At 36.0% G+C, this 9418-nt stretch overlaps 1 protein-coding gene across 11 annotated transcripts in view; it reads left to right on the top strand.

Annotated features, from left to right (window-relative positions):
• Chd9 (chromodomain helicase DNA binding protein 9) overlaps window positions 1–9418 on the top strand; it is a 238395-nt gene that overhangs the window by 133296 nt on the left and 95681 nt on the right. The window lies entirely within an intron of this gene.

Raw genomic sequence — 9418 nt, 5'->3', positions numbered from 1 at the left:
TTTACAAACACTTTATTTCCATTTTTTCATTTTCTCATATTTTTTTCTTTTCCCTTATTACCTTTCCCCTACCCTTCCCATTTTCCCTACACCTTTAGACCTTTTCTTCCTATTTCACATTGTCAATTGTATCATTAGGATCTTATGTACTATTATAGTTTTTCATACCAGAGAAACTATTCAGTATCTACACGTGTGACTTATTTATTTCACTTAGGAGTATATCCTCAGTATGTATCCATTTTCCTATGAATGAATGAATCTAATTTCTCATTCTTTATGGCTGAGTAGTATTCCATTTTATAGAAAAACCACATCTTCTTTAGCCAGTCTCCAATGGATGGGCAAATGGGCTGTTTCCAAGTTTTAGCTATTACAAACTGTGGTGCTATAAACATAGATAAGCATATATCACTGTGATATAATTCTTTTAATTCTTTTGGAAATATACCTAGTGGATAGATGGATGGCTGGGTCAAATGGAACCTCTGGTCCCAGCTCTTTGAGGTATCTCCATATTGATTTCCACAGTGGTTGCACCAGTCTGCACTCCCACCAACAATGGAGAAGGGTTCCTTTCTCCCCACAACCCTGCCAACATTTGTTATTGTGTGATTTCTTGATAGCAGCCATTCTTTGTGGGGTGAGGGAAAGACCCTATTCAAAAATGGGCATCTGAAATGCACAGTCATTTCTCAGACAAAGAAGTAAAAGCAGCAAGTAAATATATGAAAACATATTCCACATCACTGGTCATTCTAGAGATGCAGATGTTGTCTTTTGTTTTTATTGAGTCAGTAACTCTCAGGCTGGGCTCAGACTTGAGATCCTCCTGCCTCACCTCTCCAGCTTGCTGGGATTATAGGTGAGTGCCACCACACCCGGCTTGCCTCGGTTTTTTTGTTTTGTTTTTTTTTAATCAACATTCATGAGGGAAAGTTATGATTTTAAAATCAAAGTTTTAAATAAAAAGGATAGCATAAGAAGTAGTACACCTTTGATTTTTGTCCCTAGTTCCTAGGACAGAGCTACTAAAATACTTGGTAACTCCAAAGCAATCAAAGCACATTTTGTCATTCAGACTGAGTTTCTTCAAGCATAGTTGAGTTTATCCTCAATCCACCTCAACGAGGTGGGCCCCCGAACACTTTCAGGATGGGAGACAGGCACCACAAGGAAACAACTCTGTGATCAGAGTCTCATCCCCAGACTTGGGGTGAGGATAAATCCAATCATAAAGGGCCAATATGATCAATCATGCCTACATAATGAAGTGTACATAAGATCGTCCACATTAATGAACTCAGGAAGATGCCAACACACCTTCAGAAGGCTTGGAAACTCTCCAAAGTTACCCTCAGAACTGAATTACATTGTTGAACTCTCAATCTGTGTTGGAAGGTAAGGACAGTATTTGGTGCTTCATGAAGAAAACATGTAAGTGAGAAGTATCGTTTTCCAGGTTTGACACAGAATGTAGCAGCCCTGAACTTCCCCAGTTGAGTAACAGAACTCTTGCATGTTGACAGCCGACAGGGAAAGGGAAAGCTCCATTGCATTTGACATAAGAAAGCCACATCTCTCTTGGCGAGCACCCTCTTAAGGACTTCATTTGATGACCTTAGTAAAGATCCTCTTCCCAGATAAGGGTGCATTCATGGCATGTGGAGGGGGGACTTGTCACACAAGCAGCCCACAGGAGAAGGAAAGCCAAGAGGCAACATCAGAGGCAGAAGAATCCTTTAAGGTGGCAGATCAATGGAGCCGTTCCTGGTAGGGCTGGAGGATTTTTCTTAAGTGCACCTCCATGCTGCTTATTTTCTAACCATGTGTTAGTCTGTTTCCGTAAGGAAATCCTTGAGGCTGGGTAACTTATGAAGAAAAAATGCTTGTTTGGCTGGCAGTTCTGGTCCAAGGACTTACACCGGGTTACAGTCTCCTTGCAGACAGAGTTCCAAGGCAGTTCAAGGCATCCCACAGCAGGAGACAGGGAGAATGTGTGTGTACACCTACCAGTGTCTCTCTTACAAGCCCCGTGTTCAGTAGTGGGGGCTTCACTGATCACCACTCAGAGCCTCACCAGTACCATAGTTTGAACATATGAGTCCTTGGGCAACACGCACAACGCACGTCAAACCAGCCCACCTTCCACTTGCTGAAGCCTCAGGGAAATCTCTGTGGATAACTCTGGGTACTTTCTTACTGTGGGCAGAAAGGAAAAACAGCTGCACGGTGATGTGGGAGGAGCGGAGATGTCAAACAGATGCCAGTTGGCCAAGGACATGCTGAGGAGGCATCGGAAAACTAGACTGTCCTTTCCGTACCTGCACCTTACTTCCGCCTCCTCTGCCACCGCCGCCGCCGCTGCCTCCCAAGATTCTATATTATTTTGTTGCTTAACTTTGGGAATGTTTCTCCTTAAAATAACTAATACTTTATTTGAAGAATATAATATAAAATTTATAATAAAATATTTTAGGATTAATATTTTAGGATAATCTTTGGTGGAAAATGTAATGTTCTGTAGCAATTGGTATTTTGCTTATTTGGTTTATTTTATTTGTACTACTTTTGAACCATCTGATTTCCTAAAGATAGCATTTATGGCCGTCTGTTGTCATTGTATAGGTAGTAGATTTCTGGTTGCTTGAAAGTTAGAGAAACTTTTAATTACTAAAAGATAATATAGTTTTGGATTGTTCTTATGCATTAAATTATGTTTATTGGTACTAAATAATCATTGACTGGGTGAAAAATCAGTGGAAGCAGTAATCTAGATGTAAAGAGAACTTTATTGTTTTTTACTAGACTTGTGACTTTAGTGGTTTGTTTCATCTTTTTAAGCTGAACTTTCCCTATCTATGCTTCCTTGTGTATCTTAGCGGTTTTCTCAGAATCAGCTGAGATATTGTAGTTAAAAGCATTTTTAAATTTTAAATATCCTAGTCTTCTACAATAGCTGCCATTTTCTCATCCAATGTCTCACAAACCTGGGAGAGCATCAGATTCTCAGGGAATATTTTAAAAATCGTATTTGGATCCCACTTACTAAATGAGGACCTTGGGGTTGAGACCATCGTATCTGGGAAAGGGCAGTTATCTCTTTGGTTTTATGTTTTATTGTTATTTGGAAATAATTTTAGTCTTGCAGAAATAGGTCAGTGTTCCCTTAGGCTTTTCTCTCAGCTTTCTCAAATGTTGATATTTTATATAACCATGATACAATTAGCAAAAACAGAAAGTAAACAGTTATACAATCCTTATAACTAATCTGCAGGCCTTGTACAAATGAGGTTTGTTAGTATTTCCTTTTTTGTTGTTTCTTGGCCAAAATCCAATTCAGTATCTCCTTTCATTTTGTTGCCTTATCTATTTAATCTCCTCTAATTTGAGGTAATTCCTCAGTCTGTATTTTAGAATATTTTCACTTTTGAAGCATACTGGCTAGTTGTTTTGTAGAATGTCTCTCAACTTGTCTTTGATGTTTCCTCATGAGGAATCTATATTTTAAACAGGCAGCTTTCTAATGAGGGCTGCCCCATGTAATTAAGAACCACTGATCTCGTATCAACCTAATTAATTGTTCCTCTTTGTAGTATTACCCAGAAACCATTTTAGAATTTACAGTGAACTGATAAGATGCCACAGTTTCTAGTCATTGATCTATTTAAGTAACTCCAGTTTAAATATCTTTAAATACATATATTTGCTTTTTTTTAAAGAACTTCAATTAGTTGTCAGTCAAGAAGAGTCAAAATCAACTTATTTTTTTCACATCATGGAAAAGTACCCTTTATTTATTTTTTCTGGTACTAGGAATTGAACTCAGGACCCTGAGCTTGCCAGGCAGGCATGATGTGACTGAGTTACATCCTCGGCCCAGAGACATACCCTTTATTGACAGAAAGGACATAATTAACATTTTGGATTTAGAAAGATTTAATAGGAAACTATTTTATCTGAAATATCTATTACAGAGTTTTTGTTGTTGTTTTGACCATACTGAGGATTAGATCCAGTATCTTAACACTAACTAAGAAAGCAGTCTACCATTGAGCTACACCCCTCACAAAGAACTTGAAAATATTTTTGCCTGTTCTTAGAAATTGTTAATGAGTTTATAAAATAAGATATTGTCTCAGGCCTATTGAACAGTGTTAGAAGAAAGCATATAATATATGGAAAATAAATAAAAATTTCTTTTTTGCTCTTAAGTAAAATTTTCAGATAATATAATACAAAGGTTTAAGGTATTATGGGAAACATTTTTAATCTATTTCCACAACCATAAAGGGTGGGTGATCAAGCTACATTTGGTAGTACTTATTAATTAGTATTTATTTTCTAGGAATTTAGGTAAAATTTATCAATAAAAACAACGCTTGAACAGTCATTTGAGATTCTTCCTTTAATCCACTTGTTTTACTGGAAAAGAAAATGCTTCATAGATAATTATAAATTAAGTATTATTTATCATTTTGTTTTCATTCAGTGGGATTTAAGTCTTCCTTTTTTTTCTCCAGTGCTAAGGATTCAACACTTGAGTGCTCTAGCACTAAGCTATGTTCCTGTTTTAATTTTGTTTTTGTTTCTGTTTTTCAAACAGGGTCTCATTCATCTTAGTCCTCTTGCCTTAACCACTGAGTAGATAGGATCACAGGCAGGTGCCACCATGCCTGGCTATACATAAGCTTTTAAGCAGCCACATAGATACTGTATCAGAACATGTATTTCACATGATTCAGTTAGCTTATCACACAAGGACCAAAATTTCTTTTCAGGTAATGCATTAAAGGATGTTAACAAATTTTTATTTGTATTTCATAAAAAATTCTTAATCAGAGAAACTTTCTCCATAGTCTTTTCATCTATAAACTAGTTTAAAATACCTGTTGAGATTGGAGACAGATAACAAGGGGGAAAGAGCATCAAATATACATTTCTATTACCCAGTTTTACTTACTGTTCTTACCTTTGAAAATTATCTGCACAAGTGCCTTAGGTGTAGCAAATAATCACAAGGAAGGATAATCACCATCCTAAAAAGGAGAATACTAGAATAGGCATGAGAAGGCCCTTTTGGGAAATTAGTAATGTCTTGTTTCTTGATGTAGAAGCTGATTACATATATATTTTCAGTTTGAGAAAATTCATTGATCTGTTCTACTATATGTATTTTTCTAAGTTTATAGTCTAAGAATTATACTGTTAGGTTTATGGAAAATGAGGAATTGGATTTGGGAACATTTTGAGATTATGAAACCTATAAGATATCCATATTAAATATGTCTAAGGTGGTCAAATAAATAGAAACATGAGGGGAAAGGTCTGAAGTAGAGTTAGGAGATCTGAGAATTTTCAACTTGTAGTTGGCAGCTAATACAATCATGCATCTTGTGGTGACAGGACTTGTTATGAAAATGTATTGTTAGGTTATTAAACCCTATTATTATTAGATTTTGTTGTTGTTGTTTAGTGTTTGTTTATTTTGAGGATTTATTGAACCCAGGGACCCCAGACCTTTGAACACAGTAAGCATGTGTTCTATCATTGAGCCCTACCCCACCCTGCTAGGTGATTTTATTTTTTATGGTGCTGAGGATCGAATTTAGGGCCTCAAACATGCTAGGCAAGCTCTGTACAATTGAGCTATATCCCCAACCTCCATATTTTAAAGAATAAATATATTGTATTTACTAGGTATACTTTTTTATAAGTTAGGAAGACATGGTATTAAAAGTACGTTTTATTGTAGACAATAATTTTTAGTAGGTATACATAAATATACAAATCAGTAGCATAGTTTTTTTATTTTCTACTGAACATAATCATATGCAACTGGCAGCACCGATTATTTATTTATTTATTTATTTATTGTACAGGGAATGTAACTCAAGACCTTGCATGTGCTGGACAGGAGAGGTACAACAGGTTTATTTATTCAGGAATTGCCACCAATGCATTTAACATTGCACTGCACTAAGACCAGATCAGTAAGACATCACTGAGAAATTTTTTGCCTTTACTGTAATCTTCTAGAACCATCACTGACCAAAAAGGCATTGTGTGGTACATGACTGTAGATTACATTAAATCTCTCTTGGCTTGTATATAGAGAGGGAAGATGTCTGAAGACAGAACTTTGAGAGATAGTAAAGTTTAAGGGGCTGACAGAAAAGTTGTCAAGGACTGAATTTTGCTGAAAATCAGCAAGAGGAACCAACATGTAGGAACAGGAAGTTCGACTTGTTTTGTCATGGAGCCAGGGGATGAAAAAGGAAGTCGTGATTAGTTAAATGTTTGTAGACAAGAGTTTTAAATTTTCTGTTGTCTTTGGCATTTTAAAGGTCATTTGTGGCTGTAGACTTAAGTCTTCAGGCTTTGGAGCGAGGCATATTTAATGTTTCCGCCTCACTTTCTATGTGACTTTAAGTCTCAGTTTGCCCCTCCCTATAAAATTGGTGGTACTTAGGGATTTGTCTCAGTGGTTCCGCTGCCTGCACCTTCCTCGCAAGTGCAAGGACCAGGTGTTTGATCCCAGGTACCATTAAAAAAAAATTGGTAGTCTATTTCTCTTGATTGGTGAGTTGAGGCCATTGACGTTGCTGGTTATAACTGATATGTACTGACTTATTATTGACATGTTATTGGCCTTTTGTTGACTCTTTTTACTTTTTCACCTTCTCCTTTTAATTTCTTGCCTTGCCTTTTTTATTTGCTCTGTTGGGCCTCATGGTGTTGTTACCTTCATTGCCTTTTTCTAGGATCTTGTTTAGAATTGCTTGTAGTGCTGGTTTGGTATTCATGTAGTTTCTCAGGTGTTCTTTAAGAAGCAAAACCCAATAATGTGTTGTATACAAGAAACACACCTAGTGCAAAAAGAAGCCCAAAGCCTGAAAGTGAAAAGATAGAAAACAATTCTCCATGTGACAGGAGCCCAGAAAGAAACAGGGGTAGCAATCTTATTTGCAGACAAAGTAAATTTCAAACCAAAACTGAATCTAGTATTATTGATGTAGGACAGTACTGTATCATACCTCTATGAATGTAAAATATCTAGTACCTGCTTTATGATACATAGTAGGGACCGTGCTTTATCAGAACTACATTTAATGATATTACTCTAGAATGTTCTCTTTCCAGATGATGATTAAGAGGCTAATAGAAAAAATGGTGCCAGGTACCACAGCAGACACACACACACACACACACACACACACACATATATATAAATTGAATTTTGGGAAACTTTAACGGTGCTGCCAACTTTGGAAAAAGTCATCCCAATTTACTGTGTTGACTTGGCATTGTACAGAAATGGACAACCATATTGGTCTAGAAATGTTAATTTATTTTTATTTTTTTTCCATGTGTACAGGGGTAATACATCGTACTAAATATGTAAGGTCATACCTACGTGGGTTTGATTACAGAAACTAATAAAGTATTCTCTAAATAATGAAAAAAAGAATAAGATAAGACTATAAGAGCGAGAAGCAATTTAAATATGTTCAGGGACCATTTTCACCTCCAGAATTAAGGATTACTTTGATGTTACATCATTGCCTTTTCTCTTTTACTTTCCTTTTTATTATTTTAGGATTCCCTATTTTTAATGTTCATACAGAGATTTCTTTAACTGAAATACCGAATAGTTTCTTTGGTGTGAAAAACTATAATAGTACACAGGATCCTAATGAGATAATTAATAATGTGAAATAGGAAGTAAAGGGCTAAAGGTGTAGGGAAAGTGGGAAGGGTGGGGGAAAGGTAATAAGGGAGAGGAAAAAAATATGAAAAACTGAAAAAATGGAAATAAAGTGTTTGTAAATGGGGAGGGGAGGAGGGGATGAAGGGAGGGCAGGGACAAGGGGAAAAATGAGAATCAAGACCTATTATGTAAAGGTACAGAATCCCAATGATGAATGTAATTGTATTGTATACCTAGATTGTACCAATAACCTCAATAAAAAGGAAAAAAAAATTGGTGGTACTTGCCACTTCAAGTTGTAAGAATATCAAATGAAAGAAAGCTTGCAGAGTCAGCACAGAAGCTGAATCATAGTAAACACTGAATAAATGGAAGCTATGAATATGAAAATAGTTTCAAGAGTTCGGATTATAGTGAGTTGAAGAATGAAAGTAAAGTGACTCTTCTGAGAACTATAGATAAGGAGGAGGAAAAATGAGATCATGTGACATCTAATAATAGATAGGACCTTAATAGAGATTTTTGTTTTAGGAAGGAAACCAGAATAAGAAAAATGACTATAAGAGAAGGAAATAAATAATGAAAGTGGTGATTGGGAAAGGAGAATAACTGGCTGGTTTCTCAGTTTTATTCTGGATATCTTTTGCATTTTCTCTGATTTCCTAATTCTGACATAAACTGTATCTTTTAGTCTTTATTACTTTCTTTGCACACTTGAGAACAGTGCAAGTAGATACTAATTACCATTATCTGTCAGGCAAGGTGGCATCCTGTAATCCCAGCACATGGGAGACTGAAGCAGGATGACTGCATGTTCTTGAGCTACATAGTAAATTCCATGCTACCCTGGACTTACAGATAGTATCTTTAAAAAAAAAATCATGTTGAACATGACCAGTAAAAGAATAATAAGGAAAATACAGTTCTACGGCTTTTACTATTATCACATCTAAGTTATCTAGTTTATCAAATTAATAGCCAAATCCTATTTATTAGTCTACAATAAAATATGACATATTTACTTTTATCCACAGTACCATGGCCCTAGATTAGACTTTTGTTGTTTTGTTTTATTTTGATACAGGGTCTCCATATATTGCCCAGACTGGCCTTCAATTTGTGATTCTCCTGCCTCAGCCTTTTGGGTACCTGTGACTTGAGTACTTGGAATTACAGGCATGTGCCACCATACCCAAGTGGATTACATTCTTCATTTGTCACCTGAATTGTTTCTTCCAGTCACATTACCCCCATGTTTAAAATTCTTATACTTTAGGGGCCGGGGATTTAGCTCAGTGGTTCGGTGGCCTGCTTGCAAGCGCAAGGACCCGAGTTCAATCCCCAGCACCCCCCCAAAAAAAATTCTTATACTTTAATCTTGCTGGGTTTTTTTTTTTCACTCATTAAAAAATATCTCTGCTATTTATTAAACATTTGCTGCCAGACAGGGATTTCTTTTAAAATCCTACCCTATGGAGCTTGAGAAGTGACTATAAATTAAGTTAACCCTTTGCATATCATACAAAGTCTTTTGTGATCTTCACCCTATATATAGTTTGCCACTTGTTTGCTTCCTCTTTTTGCAGTATTATGTTCTGGTAATTTTTAAGAATTTATTTTTTTTAGTAGTGTGTGTTTACAGTTCATTCTGTTTACAATAATCTTGGATAGTGGTTACTTGTAGAGCTTGTTTCTTTTTTTTTTTTT

Source organism: Fukomys damarensis, unplaced genomic scaffold (assembly GCF_012274545.1).
Source record: "Fukomys damarensis isolate Sample0158 unplaced genomic scaffold, DMR_v1.0_HiC HiC_scaffold_32, whole genome shotgun sequence".
Classification (NCBI taxonomy): domain Eukaryota; kingdom Metazoa; phylum Chordata; class Mammalia; order Rodentia; family Bathyergidae; genus Fukomys; species Fukomys damarensis.
Note: the sequence above shows the minus strand (reverse complement) of the source record. Positions and strands in the feature narration are given on the sequence as shown.